This window comes from Helianthus annuus, chromosome 13 (genome assembly GCF_002127325.2).
Source record: "Helianthus annuus cultivar XRQ/B chromosome 13, HanXRQr2.0-SUNRISE, whole genome shotgun sequence".
NCBI lineage: Eukaryota > Viridiplantae > Streptophyta > Magnoliopsida > Asterales > Asteraceae > Helianthus > Helianthus annuus.
Window position 1 is genome coordinate 138,614,534 of NC_035445.2, and position 17,165 is coordinate 138,631,698.

A 17,165-nucleotide genomic window follows, 5' to 3' on the forward strand; every position below is an offset into this window, starting at 1 on the left:
TTGAATTGGACTCTTATCTATCAAGTTATATGGTTCCCCTTTGGTCAATTAGGTAGGTCCTTTGATAAATTCCCAAAATCCAAGTGCCTATTTTGATCCGTTCATTTTTCTTTTTTTGATGTCGATTTGTGAAATTTTTTAATCCTAAAGATCCCAAAGATATAAATAAGACCTTAAAATATAACTAGTTTTTTTTTAAGTCGTGCGTTGCGGCGAAATCAAACAAATAATAATTTAAAACAAACGTGATTTGAAAATAAATCATGTTATTTAGAAAACCAAACCATTAGAGCAGTTTAATTTATCATCAAATCGTTTTATAATACCAAATAAATACTTTATTTTGAGTACAACTTTGTTTTTAACAAAACTTATAACGGAATGTCAGGGAAAAAATCAAGTACAACTACGTGCTTAAGTTTTTAGAAAAAAAAAAGTTATAAACGTAAATTATTGAAGAAGTATCAAATTAATTAATAAATTAATATATGTTTTAAAAAAAGAAAAAAAAAGAATTATTAAAGAAAATGACAAAGGAAATATATGGTTTTAAATTTTTAAAAAGGAAAAAAACTAAAAGTATGTAATAATAAACTATTATAATATGTTAAATAGAAAAATAAAAAATCTATATATTATTATAAAAATAAAGTTACTATTAATCGTTATTCGTCAAATATATATATATATATATATATATATATATATATATATATATATATATATATATATATATAGGGAGCCGCTAGAATGAGAACCACCTCGAGTTGTAAGAACCGCGAGAACTACACCCCACGGAGCGCCGTTCGCCGCGATTTTTTTTTACAAGTAGATGTGTGCATTATAAACATGGCCGTAAAAAATCATGGCGAACGGCGCTTCGTGGGGTGTACTTTTTTACACCTCAAGTTTGGTGAAAAAAAAAAGAAAAAAGAAAAAAAATTAAAAAACACCAAACTTGAGGTGTAAAAAAGTACACCCCACGGAGCGCCGTTCGCCGTGATTTTTTACGGCCGTGTTTATAATGCACACATCTACTTGTAAAAAAAAATCGCGGCGAACGGCGCTCCGTGTGGTGTAGTTCTTGCGGTTCTTACACCTCAAGTTTGGTGTTTTTTAATTTTTTTTCTTTTTTCTTTTTTTTTTCACCAAACTTGTGGTGTAAAAAACTACACCCCACGGAGCGCCGTTCGCCATGATTTTTTACGGCTGTGTTTATAATATACACATCTACTTGTAAAAAAAATCATGGCGAACGGCGCTCCGTGGGGTGTAGTTCTCGCGGTTCTTACAACTCGAGGTGGTTTTCATTCTAGCGGCTCCCTATATATATATATATATATATATATATATATATATATATATTTAAGGATCATTACAGAACACTAATTATTGCGAGAACAAAAAGAAAAACTCCAAATCACTAAATTTTGGGATTTAAGATTCAAATTTTTTTAAATTTTATGTTTCTTACATTCATATGTGTATTATATAGACATAAAAAAACCATATATTTTTAGCTACACATAGCCTACACATATATGTGGGTAATCTAACCTACATATATGTAGGTTATATACAAACTGAAAATTTTCTATATTCTGTTTTGAATTCTAGTGTAAGAAACAATAAATCTTACATTTGTAACATTTGCATTACTTGTTAGCTTTTTAGGATTGAAAAAATGGGTGATTCATTGTGTTCTGCGTGTTCTCGCAATATTTAGTGTTCTGCATAGAACCTTCCCCTATATATATATATATATATATATATATAGATATATAGGGGATGTTTCAAATGAAAACCACTTTTCTCGTGAAACTCGAAAACTAATTAAAAAAACCTAAAAAACACACAAAATTTGTTTTTTATTTTTTTCAATTTTTTATTAAAAATCGCAGGTTTTTTTATATAAAAAAAACTTTTTTTCAAAAAAAAAAATTAATCTTTTTGTAGTGCACATGTGTAATAATTTACATGTGTAGTACACAAACACATGTGTAGTACACAAACACATGTGTACTATTACACATGTGCACTACAAAATTTTTTTTTTGAAAAAAAGTTTTTTTTATATAATTTAAATAGCGAAAATCGGTATGTAAAAAAAAATGGTATGTTTTTTAGGCTTTTTTAGTTAGTTTTCGAGTTTTCGCGATAACTAGTGGTTTTCTTTTGAACCGAGTAAACCACCCGCATTTGTAAGAACCGTAAGAACCACTCTCCACCAATCATATTATGCCAACAAAAAGGGTAATTTGGTCATTTACCCCAATTGTCAAATCCCTCCTCTCTCTTCCTTTAAATCACTGAATTTTTAATTTCCTCTCTCCTCTCTCCTCTCTCATTTAAAGCTCATCTTTCACGTCTCTTTTGAGCAAATTTTGAAATCCTCATCTGGATCTCAAAAGTGAAACAAATATTATCTCCTTCACCTCCTTATTCTCATCATATTGTAAACCTTAGCCCCCCAACTAAACAAAACACACACATAACTTGCAGTTTATCGAAAGAAAGATAGAGAGCCCAAGGAGAGAGAGAGAGTCGAGATGCAGGCTGGTGGTTTCTGGCCACCTGGTTACGAAGGTGCCGCATTAGCGGCTTATGGCGGCGACGATAGGGCGTGGAGCAGGGGTGTGAGGCTTTCATGGCGGCGGTAGTTCAGGTACGATGGTGTTGATGTCACCGACGACCAACGCCGTTCACGGCGGCGGAGTTGTGGTGGTGGCGGGTTTCAAGTCGGCGACGGCGGTGAGGGTTTGAGCAATGACATGATTTGTGTTTTGGGTTTTGTGTGAGCTGATGTCGCCGGTAACCCCTCAAGACTCGGTTTTCCTTTTTTCTTCATGGGTATCTCAAATAAATTGGGTTTGATCTGTTGATTTTTGATATGTGGGTTTGATCTCTTGATTTTTGATATGTGGGTCACGAAGAAGAATCTGATGAACTTTGTGGTGATTTTGCTTTTCTAGTGATTTTTGATGAACTTTTGATTTAAAGTTTGATTTTTTGATGAACTTTGATTTTTGATACGGGGGTTTGATCTGATATGTGGGTTTGTTCTGTTTTGTAGAGATTTTTGATATGTGGGTTTGATCTGTTTTGATATTGATATGGTCGATTGGGCGGCGATGATGCAAAAAAAAAATGTAGATTTTGATGTCGATAGCGCGATAAGGACGGCGGAGGGTAGGTTTTTCGAACCTGCAACCCCTCCTTTTGCAGCCTTCTGATTATCGGATAATCTGAGCCAAACCCCGTTTTTTTTTCGAGATACACTTTGTTTTGATGTTGTTGGTTTTTTATTTTTTCCCCATATTCGATGATGATAACAATATGTCTGAGACACCTCCCGAGTTTCCGATTTCTGGGTGCGTTCGTTTTTGCGTAAAAAAGTTTTTGTAAAAAAAAAGTTAAACTGTAAACTTTTTAACGTAAAACGTAAAACGTAAAAACGTAAAACGTAAAAACGTAAAACGTAAAAATTTTAACGTAAAACGTAAAAAGTTTTATGTAAAACGTAAAACGTAAAAATTTTAACGTAAAACGTAAAAATATTTAGGTAAAAAGTTTATTGTAAAACTTAAAACGTAAAAAGTTTAAAAAGTTTAACGTAAAACATAAAAAGTGTATAAAACGACGCGTTAAAAAACGTGAAAAAACGGCGCGTTAAAACAACGTGTAAAAAAACATGTAAAAAACGGCGTGTAAAAAAACGTGTAAAAACGGCGCGTAAAAAACAAGGGGCGTGAATGCGGCGCATAAAAACGCCATAAAAAAAACGAGACGTAAAAAAAGTCGCGGTAAAACGAGACGCTAAAAACCGGCGCGCAAAAAAAAATTCGCTTTGTTAAAAAAGTCTGAATTTAAAAAATGTTTTTAATAAAAAAATTCTTTTTAAAAAATAAAAAGTAATATAATAAAACAAAAAAGTAATAAAAAATAATAAAGACAAAAAGACAAAATAGAGTAATTTTACTATACTACCCTTTTGAATTAAAATATTAAAGACATAATAAGACAAAATCTATTTAATATTAATTTTAGTTACTTTAAATCTCATCAATCCATCTTCTTGATCTAAAGGCTAGAAAGTGGTTCTCTCGTTTCTTACAACTGCAGGTGGTTTTCATTTTAGCGGTCCCCTATATATATATATATGGGAAGGTTTAAATGAAAACCACTAGTTATCGCGAAAACTCGAAAACTAACTAAAAAAGCCAAAAATAAATACCAATTTTTTTTTTGCATAGCAATTTTCGCTATTTTAGGTATATAAAAAAAACCTTTTTCAATTTTTTTTTGTAGTGCACATGTGTAATAGTACTACACATGTGAATTATTACACATGTGCACTACAATTTTTTTTTTTTTTTGAAAATTTTTTTTGATATAAAAAAACCTGCGATCTTAAATAAAAAAAATTGAAAAAAAAAATTTTGTGTGTTTTTTAGGCTTTTTTTAGTTAGTTTTCGAGTTTTTGCGATAAAAGTGGTTTTCATTTGAACCATCCCCTATATATATATATATATATATATATATATATATATATATATATGTAGGGTCAGGATTTAGAGAAAACGCTGAAAAGTGTGAGAACGGAGAGAACGCTTATTGATTGTCAGATCAAAATAATATATGGACTAGATTACGCGGTGGCGTTTTCGTAAATAACATCAGTTTTATTAGTATGGCACGCTTCATTAAGGGTAAAAGGGTCTTTTGACTTCTCTACACAAAACGCCAAACTCACGAATAAAACGCTATTAAAATCCCGCCTTAACACACATAGCACACTTCATTCTAATCTAAACGCCATTAGATATAAAACGCCAAACTTTGTTTTTAACCGATAAATCTGAACAAACAGTACTGAAACGGCGGAACTTAATTACTAGCATTTACTATAATAAAAATTGCGCCTAAAATACGCACCAACGACTTCCTATATAAACAACCTCTTAGACCTACTAAAATCCACACCAAAACCCTAAACGCCATATTTTCCTCTATACCATTCATCTTTGAAACGCCAAAAAAACCTAAATATCAAAGATTCCAATTCATGTTTCTTTGATATACACTATTTTCTTAGTAAACTTTTGCTCGATGTAATGAGCAAGATCCTCAATATAAACGCCAAAACATACAAAAACCACAAAAATTCAAAAATGCCATTTCATGGAGATTCAGTTTTGTTCTCAATAAAGTTTTTCTAAACGGGATGGACAACATTGTTAGACATCTTTCTTGATTGACGATTAACAATGTGTCCATCTCGTTCAGCAAAACATTATTGAGTTTAGCATGACCAAAATTAGAGGTTTATGGTAGTTTTATTTAGTGGTGCTGTTTTTTTTTTTTTGGCATTTGATTTGCTTGTCCGATCTTATATTATTTGTTATGTAACTTCAAAGTAGCATGTTATGAACAAATAGGCCGAAAAAAAAGATGGAAAAAAATGATGTATAAGAATGATGTAAAACGCCATACTGAGATCTGTCTGTGTTCTGTAGGAGTGAAATATATAAAACGCCAAACTACTCTACACTGGCTCTCGAAGACCATCTGTGTGTGTTCTGTAAGAATGAAAAATACAAAATGTCAACTACTCTTCACTAGCTCTCGAAGACCTTGTCAATCTTCTTTTAATTACGGTCTGTTTGCATGTCGATGCGTAGTGTCCATAGCCTTTGCAGTTCTGACACTGTCTTTCTTTGGCCCCGGGTTTCGACTTTGATTTCTTTTTCTCGATTGCTATCTCCTGTTTAGATTTTAGGCGCTCCCGAGAACCAGAACCTTTGGATTTATACCTAATAGAGACTCTTATCGGATTCTTGTCATTTTTATATTGACCGGTTATCTCGGCAAATCTATCCCTAGTACTAGCGGGAGGAGCAACAATCTGCATATCTTGAACCTTTTTCATATAAGATTGAACTTGACCCTTGTATAAGGATAGCTCCTCTTTATTACCAGATAAACAATTCAAAGTATATTCTGTTGAAAATATAATGTCTCGCATCATGTTTGCACATCGGGATCAATCTCGGTCATATATTCACGACTAATTGAGTATTCGGGAGAGCAGTTTGGGGAAGCCTATTTGCGCCATCTATTTAGAATGTATTGTTTTGGAAATTCCCTAATGTCCATAATTCTCAAAACATAGAATATATGTCTACATAGCAAACCAAACTGTTCAAAACGCCTGCATGAGCAACTGCGTGTGCAATCAGACTTACGGAACATTACCTGAAAAATGCCAAAAACAATATCTCTATAACGCCATGTAGAGAATGTTTGTCAAAAAAAATTAAAAAAACACAATGGATATGATAAAACGCCATTAACAAAAAATGCCATATAAAAATAAAACACCTTTGTTTACCTCAAAAAAGGATGTACAAGGCTGCTGGAAGTCATTTATGTAAAACTTAACAAACCCATCGGGCTGATCTTCGTAACGTTGCTTTATGCAATCCGCAATTCCAATCAGCTCAGCTTGAACGTCACAAAAAATACTTTTTGTGTATATGTCAACAGCTTGCCCTTCCAACAATTGGTAATTACTCTTCAACTAGGGTCGTTTGTATCGAGATTCATGATCATTTTTCAGGTGTGTGTGACGCCGTGCTTCTATTACAGTTTCGTAATGAGTCATGAACTCAACAAGAGTAGCTTTTGAATTGCACACTTGCCAAAAAATAATTCTCACTCTCCGACCTCGATGTCGTTCGCATAAAAATTGGTGGAATTGCATAGCCTAACTCCAACCTATGTATAAAAAAAACATATAAATTGCACAAAGACAAAACTTAATTAAAAAAACAGTAACAAGGTACAGAATGCCATGTATTTTAAAACGCAATGTACCCTAAAACGCCAAATGTAAAAATAAGCATACCAACCTTAAGAGAAAGTTTATGTATCACATGCCACATGCATAACCGATGCCTCAATACAACATAAATAGACTTCTTCATTGCTAGATCTTGGTCAGTGACAACAACTTTTGGTTGAGAACCAACAGCTTTTAGAAAAACTCTCAACAACCAAATATACATATCAGCAGTTTCCGACGCCAATAATGTTGCACCAAATGTAACATTGCAGTGATGATTGTCTATACCAGTGAACGGTACAAACACCACGGAGTATCTGCATATGAAAACGCCATGAGAACTGAAACAATAATAAAACGCCATTGCATGTAAACTTATAACACGCCATTGCATGTAAACTAATAAAACGCCATATCATGTAAACTAATAAAAACGACATTGCATGTAAACTCATAAAACGCCAAAAAACAGATGAAGTTGAATTATAAAATATTACTTGTTGGAACGATACGTGGCGTCAAACGAAATCACATCACTAAACACGTGGTGATTATGTTTCGCTTGATCGTCACACCAAAAAAGTCCCTTCAAACAATTCTCTTCGTCTGTGAAGCAATCATACGAGAAATTAGGCTGGGAATGTTTTTTTTTCATTCAAATGTCTCACAACCATATCAGCGTCATATTCTCCTATAAACAAGTTAATTTGCCTCTTAGAGTTCTTAAATTCAACTTCACTTGCACCCACATGTTCAAAACCGCCAAACAAGTCTTCATAACATTAAACGCCTTGACGGGACCCAAGTTCAGCTCAGACATGTTGTGTATAACACGCTTCTGGAGCTGAGTGAGGTGTCGTTCAGTTGGAAGAAAATGCTTATCAGGACGTTCAACAAGATCATGGTTGTGCTCCTCGGCAAACTTATACACCTTCCCTGATCCAGCCTAAAAAGTACACATAACAGTGCACCACAATCAGTCCTCTTTGAAAAGTTGGATCGCACTAATCGCTCCTTTTGATTGGGGTCCAACGTATCAACCTTCTTGTCCTTGTATAACCCAGATCTTGTACACAAGTAATACTTAATATGTAAGACACCTTTAGAGTTTGTCTTTGTAGTCCCTTTCCTGACTGAAAACCCACACTCCTTGGCATACTTAACATACATTGAATAACAATCATCGAGGCTTGAGAATACCATGTCCATTGTGGGCTTTATTTCTTCACTGGCGCCAGGAATGATAAATGGTAATCCAGTTTTGGGGCAAAGCCTTTGACTCGAGGAAGCAACTTCATCTGAGAAAACACAGTGAGAAACAGAAAATCAGAAAAACGCCATTAAAAATAGAAAATGTCTCGTAATAACATTATAGATTAAAATGCCATTAATTGACTAATAAACAAGACATAATAAACACAGAATTTAAAAAACGACATGATGAAAATGCCATGAGATGAATAATTAAAAACACTTAACAACATAAATAATTAACAAAATATAACATCATAAAGAAAATGCCATAATTAACAAAACTGATGTTTACACAAATTAACAAATAGTAATAACTGATGTTTACAAAATACTACTAAATAACATTCAAACTAATCAATTAGATGTAAAATGCCAATGATAGTAAAAACATAAGAAATATACTAGATCGTAAACGACAATTAAAATTAATATCGAAAACTCCAATTATCAGTTCTTAGTAATTGTTTAACTACCAATTAAAACACGATTAAATTGCATAATTGAATGACGACATTGAAAATCATACAACACATTATAAAATACTAATATAAAAAAAAAGAATGAAATAAGCATAAAAGAACAAAACGTCATATCTGTTGCTTGATTTGCTGGAACAAAAATAGAAAACGTCAACGACATTTACTTTGTCGAACAGAATCCACGTTAGACGCCATAGATCTGAGAAAGCTTGCAAGGAGGTAACAACTAACAAGAAATCTTTGGAGTTTTAATTTGAAAGAGATTTATAACGCGAATAAGGAGCGAACGTATAAAAGGACAATCGTACCCCTGCATCACAATTAGCGCCCCCTGCTACGTGTTGGGCCAGGATCCGTTCTCATCGTTCTCACACTTTTCACCGTTCTCTCCTGAACCCGTTTCTATATATATATATATATCATATATATATATATATATATATATATATATATATATATAGTGTGAGGTTCATTGGGGAACACTAAAAAAGTGGGGAACAGTGGGGAACCGACTCAAACGAACTCCGGTTGGACTCATTCTAGCGGCGTTGGAACCGGCTCGTCGAACCCTAACTAGGATCTCTTAACCCTAAACCCTAAATCATAACCCCTAAACCCTAAATATATTAGGGCTTGGCTTTTAGGGTTTAGCTTTAGGGTTTAGCTTTAGGGTTTAGGGTTTAGCTTTAGGATTTAGCTTTAGGGTTTAGGGTTTAGCTTTAGGTTTAGCCTTTAGGGTTTAGCTTTTACGGTTTATAGTTTAGATTTTACGGTTTAGGTTAGGTTTTAGCCTTATTTTTTAGCTTTAGGGTTTAGAGTTTAGGAGTTAGGATTTAGGGTTTAGGGTTAAAAGATCCTAGTTAGAGTTCGACGAGCCGGTTCCAACGCCGCTGGAATGAGTCCAACCGGAGTTCGTTTGAGTCGGTTCCCCGCTGTTCCCCATTTTTTTAGTATTCCCCAATGAACCTTCCCCTATATATATATAATTATGCACAAGCGGAATTCCACAACGTGTGCGGCGGGACTTTTGTACACACAAAATATATAATACCTTTTACGATAGTACGAGATCTAATCATATAAAAGTTGTACAAGCACAACATAAACTTCCAAGCTACAAAATTACGTTGTAGTGAAAATAAAAGTTAAGCTTATGTCATAGATATTTTAGTTTCTTTGTAGGGTCTTTGTCGGTATCTAAACTAACAGAAGAACATGTCTTTGGTAATAAGTTGCGAATTAGAAATATATATATTTTTTGCCAAATGTTGAATATGTAGCCGGTGAACCTTGTGAGCGTTGACATGACTCTGTTTTTAACAAAATTTATATTGAAATATAAGAAGTTGGTGTATATTTGTTAAAAGTACTATTAGTCATGTCATTACTATGTAGCTCGTGAATCTTGTGAGTGTTTACGTGCCTCAGTTTCGAATAATACTTATATCGGAATGTAGAAAAAAATAAGCATGTCACGACGATGTATTTCGAATTTTATAAAACATTATATTTTAAAAATTATAAAAGAAAAACAAAATATTTTAAAGTTAACTATAATATTAAATAAATCATTCGGTTTAAAGAATTTATTAAGCAATTTAAAGAATGAGTTAGAACGTAAAAATTTTCAAGTCCATAGTGTCGAATTATAACGTACCATATATGTTTTGACTCCTACGTAGGAACAGTAGGTAAAAATATGCATGAAAATATACTAAATTGCTAAAGCATTAGACAAATTAAGAGGAAAAGAAAACAAAAACAAAGTGAACAACTTAAAAATTAGAAAATTGCAATATGGTTGTCGATTCCAGTATATCTTGCATCATATATTACTAACATGAAGTGCACACTGATGTGTTCTAAATAAAACATTGTTTCTATACGTAAAAGGCTTATATTTGTATCCATTTTACCTCAAAATCTATAGGATGGGTATTTAGTGACAAATGTTAATGATATGTAGGTTTGGATGGAAAAGAAGAAGATTTGGACAATATAAAACATCAAGGAGCTGTTGAAACGAGGATAAGAGCAGGAAAAAAGATCTGGGTACAACCCGTATGCACCTTATCAGTGGACGACGATGTGTGTGAAAACACATTGTATTTTGTATACGTTTTAGTTGTTTAACGAGTCGTTTTTAGTTCTATATGATGCGTCGGGTTTTTTAGGCTTAACAGAGGCTAAACAAGGTAAATGGAACATCCAAGCGGAAAATAGGCTCAGCGGGTCAAAACGGAGGTTGTAGCAGTTGTGCTGGAAAACATGCTTCTTCGCGCCACGCGAAGAAGACATGAAGCGTTTTCGCGTAGTGTGACCATGCAAGAGTCAACGAAAGTCAATATACTCTTCTTCACGCCACGCGAAGAAGTAAAGAAGCATTGTTGCGTGGCACGACAATGCAAGGCGGTGGAATTTTTTGTGTTTTAACCTAAATTTGCATGGAAACTTCCCAATTCAATCTCCGGCCATTTTTTACGAATCTAGAGCTCCTCCTAGGCGATTTTTAGAGATCTCCCCCACCATTCATCCTGTTTCTTCATTTTTAATCATACCAAATCAAAAACCGAAGCTGTGATGACTACCATGCAAGGCTAAACATCTTGTGACTCTCCCTGGATGATCGATTATTAAGTTATACACGATTAAACTTTGTTTTTGATTCTTATTAACTGATAACTTTAACCACTTGTGTTTATCTTTGAGAAACATTTATTATATTTGAATTGTTTGTCGTTATCAAACATATTAGCGATTTCCTTGCATCATTTGCGGGTTGGTAAATTGATGGGTAATTGGTATAATCAAACGGATTGTTAGGTTGTTATAGTTTATTTAAAAACCGTTCCCTACAATTAATAGAAGTCATTAATTCCAAGGCTATATATGTCTATGTGGTGTTTTGAATCAGTAAATAGGTTTTTGTGTTAAATGGGCAATCGAGATTACGGGTGGAGGTTACTTCTTCTCATTTTGATAACACTTTTCATTACAAATTGTGTTTTTTCTAAAACAAACAAACAAACCCCCAATTAGATAATAGTAGTTCTTAGATAAATCCTTCTACACTGACCACAAATTCCATACGGATACGACCTTACTTACTTGTACTAGTATTGGTATTTAAGTTAAAATAAATACTTTTGATTAGCCCATGATAGCTACATCAGACGACATGTATTTGCCGCCGAGACAATAAGACAAGAAACCCTAATGGGCCAGGTCAACATTCGGTACGCCCCGTACGCCTTTAATGATGGTATTGGCTATACACCGGTCGAAAAACCTAAAACCATCGTTTATAAATGCTAGACGTTGGAGAAACCCTAGATATCAACTTTAACGGCTGTATCGAACTAAAAGGCTGGTGGAAGGCTATTTAGAAGTGAAATAAGCAAAAAAAATGTGAAGATTTAAGATCTGAACTCATGGGAAAAGATGGTTGACCTCCCATGTTCTTTCTTTACAATATTCTAGTCTTTAAACTTGTTATTCATGATGATATTGGTATATATCTTGTTTTTGTTCATCATATCCGGCTAAACACCTTTATAACTGTCTGAAGGCGATGATTTGATGTTTAAGTTGTTTTGAGGATTTGATGATGTGCTTGGTTGCATGTTGCGTATTGACTTTGATGTTAAGTTGTGTGGTTGATTCGGTCTTTCTACGAAGTTGTGCATGTTATATCTGAGTTCTCCCATCTCTAGGTTATATTAACGTCCATTAACTTAGGGTTTGAAACCTTAATCAATAACAGACAACTTAATAGCATTATTAGTAAAACGTGTGAACTACCCACGAGAAGGATACAGTTAAAAGGATCTGTAAACCAGTTTGGATTTACTCTTTCGTTGATCTTAGTTAGTTCGTAAGTTGCAATGTTTGTTGATCAATCTCGAACCCCACCTAGACACCCTCTGTCATAAGAATCCAATGCAGATCTCGCTTTGCTAAACTTGGTCTTGAGGTATTTCTATAACATCCATTCTTTGTTTGGTAGGATTAACCTTAGTTGGTACTAATCCTTATTAGCACTTGGTACGCTATTATCTAGTTAGTTCTTGAGACAATTCCATAGACAATATCATTTATCTATATCAAACATTCTTCGATGATTCAAACCGGGATAGTTATTTTTCCATCATTCTTAAATTCCTAGTTTTACTTTCTAAACCCACCTTATTTACATAGGTTACATATTGGTAGAAAAAACATAGTTTTGTGAGCCACCATGTCCACAGATTGATGTTCGGTAAGTTACCGTGGCTATACTATATCATGATAGGACCGCTTGCATTTTCGGTATCGAGTTACTATCCACACACGTCACATACTAAGTTTAATAGGTGTTAATGATTTGAAGGTTGGCAATAGCATCATATAAAATATGCAATAAACTAAAATGCACATGACCCGCGGGTGTGATCGAGGTGTCACTCCCCGGTCAAAGATAATAATTTATATGCCCAAATTACCCTTAACTATGCATTAGTGGTAGCAAGGGGTCGAACCACGAAGAGTTTGTGGTTTGTGTACGGACGAGATTGATTTCAAAGATGTCACACTTTATGAAGCTTTCTACGTAAATGTTTAGTTGATTGTTTGTTTGAAAAGGATGTCAGATTGAACCGACAAGAAATTACTAAGTTATTTAACTACTAAAAACTTGAACAGTTATGCTTCCACGAAAACTTGATTAACGGATTAAAACAACAATTGAGAACAAGGTTCACACCTGGTTCGATAATCGTAAGACCTAGGGTTACTACACGTTTTAACTTGATTTAGTTGTGTTGGGATTGAACCCTACCAGAGGAACAAATAATGAAAGCGACCGGATCACAACAGTGGATTCAGAATAAGCAGCTGTTTACACTTGGCTTTCCCCTTGACAGTGGTAATCTAACAGCTGATGGATCTTAAGTACTGCTCACTATAACAACTGATGAACCAAACACTGATGAAAATCTAAAGACTGCTGAAGGCAAACACTGTTGCTCTATCTACTGTCGTTTCCTAAGTACTGCTGAAGACACAAGCACTGCCCATTCAAGGACTGATCACCTTTGAAGAAAGCACTGATGCTCAACATCAGTGCTCAGGCTACAACAGCGGAATGCGAAGCAGTAGTTTTCTCTTGTTATGTATTGTACTTATAATCAGTTGTTAAACATCAGTAGTTTGTATAGAACAGTGTTTATAGGTTGTTAGGTTGTTAAATGTCACTATCATGGTGACGTCAGCTGAGATGCCTCAGTGGTTTGGTTTGCCTATAAATGGAGCAGTACCCTGTACTGTTACATTTGATTGACTGAGTGGATTCTTCTTCTCCAGTCCAATCCTTTCATCTTGTGCAACCAACCTTGGAGTATCAGGCTGAGGGGGAGCTTAGTTCTGTAAGCATGCTTGTAATCATTTGATTTGTAATTGAATCATTCAACTTAATGAGAAGCATTTATTTATCAAACTATTTCCCACTTAGATTGTGCTTACAAAGTTTGTTTTCAATTCCGCTGCACTTAATCTTATTTTATATTCATCGATTTGTCAAATTTATACAAACAAGCACAATCATAACAGCCTCTGATCCTAACAATTGGTATTAGAGCTCGGACAGTCAAATTCGATCTAACAATCAATTTGACATAACAGTTCAGCTCAAAACTCATTGATACTAAGGTTGATTGTATTTAGTTGAAAAACAGAGCAACGAGAAATCATGTTCAAAATGATGAATCTGATACTCTGTAAAACAAACAAGATGTCATAAGATTCACAAATTTCAAACAACAAGTGATGTCATGCACAAATCACTCATAGTTTCCAGATCTGGAAACATGTCTGGTAACTATGGTATGACTATCATCATTCAAAATTGATTTCAACTGTTGTTATGGAATTTGTGATGATTTTATCATGTTTTATGCTAAAGTATGAACCTCAGATTAACAAAACCTATGTTCATATAAACATTAGTGTTTTGCTAACTTAGAAAGAGGAAAATAAAACTTTAGTCATGAAATCTTATGTGTTAGAAGGCAGGTTGAGAATCCTCAAAAGGACTAAATCAACCCTGTCAAAACACATTAAGAAAATCAGGGGTCAAAAACAGTCCAAATCATAAGTAATGTGAGATTTGGTAATAAAGCATGTTCACATGCGGCCAGATCTCTCAAAACATTGCTGAAAATGATTTTGGATTAAGTATTATTTCATTGAAAACCTCCCAGTAAGTATTTTATTACTCATGAATGGAAAGGGTAAAAAGGGAAGAAGAAAAATTACAAAAACTCAAAAGTGTGTTTATCTCAAAACTTTTGAAATCAAAAGAAAAGAGTATAAATCCAAAACACTTAAGAGTACAAAGTTGGGAAAACAATGGTCATCATGAAACTATGTGCATTCATTAATTCAAGAAAAGTTCAGGTAAAATTAGTATCCCAGTGATTGAACTTAGAAGAGGATTTTGCAATTAATTGATAAAGAAAATGATTCCAAACAGTGATCATACAACTTGAAAATGATATGATTATGAACTTACTTGAAAAACTGTCAGATCCTTTTGATGTTAATTTCAAAACATCCTTTAATTTTTTTTAAAGGTGCTTTTCTTAAATAAAACCGGATATATTATTTCATTTTTTCCTGAATAATATATTTTGTACTTTTACTCATTTTTTATAGTAAAAGTTTTCTCACCGGTCAGGATGTAATTTCCTTATTTTTGTATGAAGTTATTATCCCTAAAAATTGATCAAAAGGAAATGGTACATATGTCAAGGTCATATCAAACTCAAGTCTGTTTATCACAGATCAAAAATTGATTGCAAATAGATTCTTAAACTACTAAAAATACTCATGTTCTAATTCAAATAATTAGACATAAAATGAGTGGCCTTAGTAAAGAAGCTTTCATCATCCGGGATACTGAACCACTGTCTGGAATAATGAACAGTTGGTAAACCCTGAACATAATCTCCTAGAAAAACTGTTGACAAATTAATCTTGATAATTTGCATCCAAAATGTAAATTGTTGAGTATAGCATTTCTGCAGAATAACAGATGTTGGACATGATATTGTGTTTACACAAGACAAAATCAATCTCCACATCTGAACAAGTAGATGCTCAAATTAACTGTCAAAAGTTCAACCACTGATGCACTAACAGTTGTTATGCTAATGGTCTTCATCTTGTCATCAACCACTGTTTTCTCCTATCTGATGTTGTAGCGTCTGCTTTCTAAAAGTCTGTCCACTGCTGATAGTCAACCCCTGCTCTTTCAGTTTCTTGATAAGCACTATTGTACAAAATCAGTGTTTTATCCACTGATATACTATCCACTGATGTAGTAAAAGCATCCACTGATAGTTAAAATCACCCACTGATCCATTTATTACCGTTGTAACTACTGATGGATGATCCATCAGTGGCTCCCAAAACAACTGTCCTCCGTTACTTACTCCTCCATCAGGGGTTGACACGTGGTCAGCTCTTTAGTCGTCAGATCATTATAACCGCTGCCACGTTAGCATTTACTGTTTCCCAAAAATAGAACCCTGATTAAACCCAAACAGGGGCTCACACTGTCGAATTGAATTCCAAAAATTCTCTTCTCAAATCAGTTTCCCACTCTTCTTCACAAAAACATTCTTCGATCTTCCTCATGAAGATGACGAAATCAAAATCGAAGTCAAAATCAAAATCATCTTCTTCCTCCGCTCCTAAAGACGCCACTCAAATGGCTGCTGAACCGAACGAAATACCATACAAAGTTCCTCACAACTACTTGAGTATTCTCACAAAACCCACATCCAACAACACCTTCGACTCCATCATCAACACCTTATCTGCATCAAAGTACAAAACTTTGATAACAGCAGACGCTCCCATCTACCTACAAACCCAGAGAGAGTTCTGGAACAAGGCTACCCTTGAAAAACAAGGAGACACTGTCACAGCCATTAACTCCTCGATACAGGGTAAAAAGATTCAAATCTCTCCACAATCTATTTCAGAAGTCTTCAAACTCAATGATCTGAAAGGTAAAACCTCTTTTTCTAAAACTAAGTTGAAAAAGGATTTCATGAATAGGGGTTATGCAGAGCAACCAAAAAGGGACACCTTACAAGAAGGTTTCTTCCCTTCTGCACCAAGATTTTTATTTCACACTCTGTTGATATGTGTATCTAATAAAACAACTTCTTTTAATGAAATACCATCAAAAATTCAATGCCTGGGATATGCAATTCTAAACAATGAAAAATTTTAATTATTCCTAGGAGATTTTTGATGATTTAGTAAAAAATGTTGATACCAAAGCATTTCTGCTCTTTCCAAGGTTTTTAAGCTACTACTTTGAACAAAAATTTGAAAAGGAAGATGCAGAATTGCCCAAACAAGGTGCCTCTTTTAAAATAAACTGTTTAACGCCTGAAACATTCTCTAGAATGTTGGCACCTACAAAAACAAAAGCAGAGGTACCCGAGCAGAATTTAGCAGATGAAACTGCTCCTCAGGTATCGGCTGCTGAGCCCACTGCTCCAGGTGATCAAAGCAGCACACCCACTGTTTTGAAACCC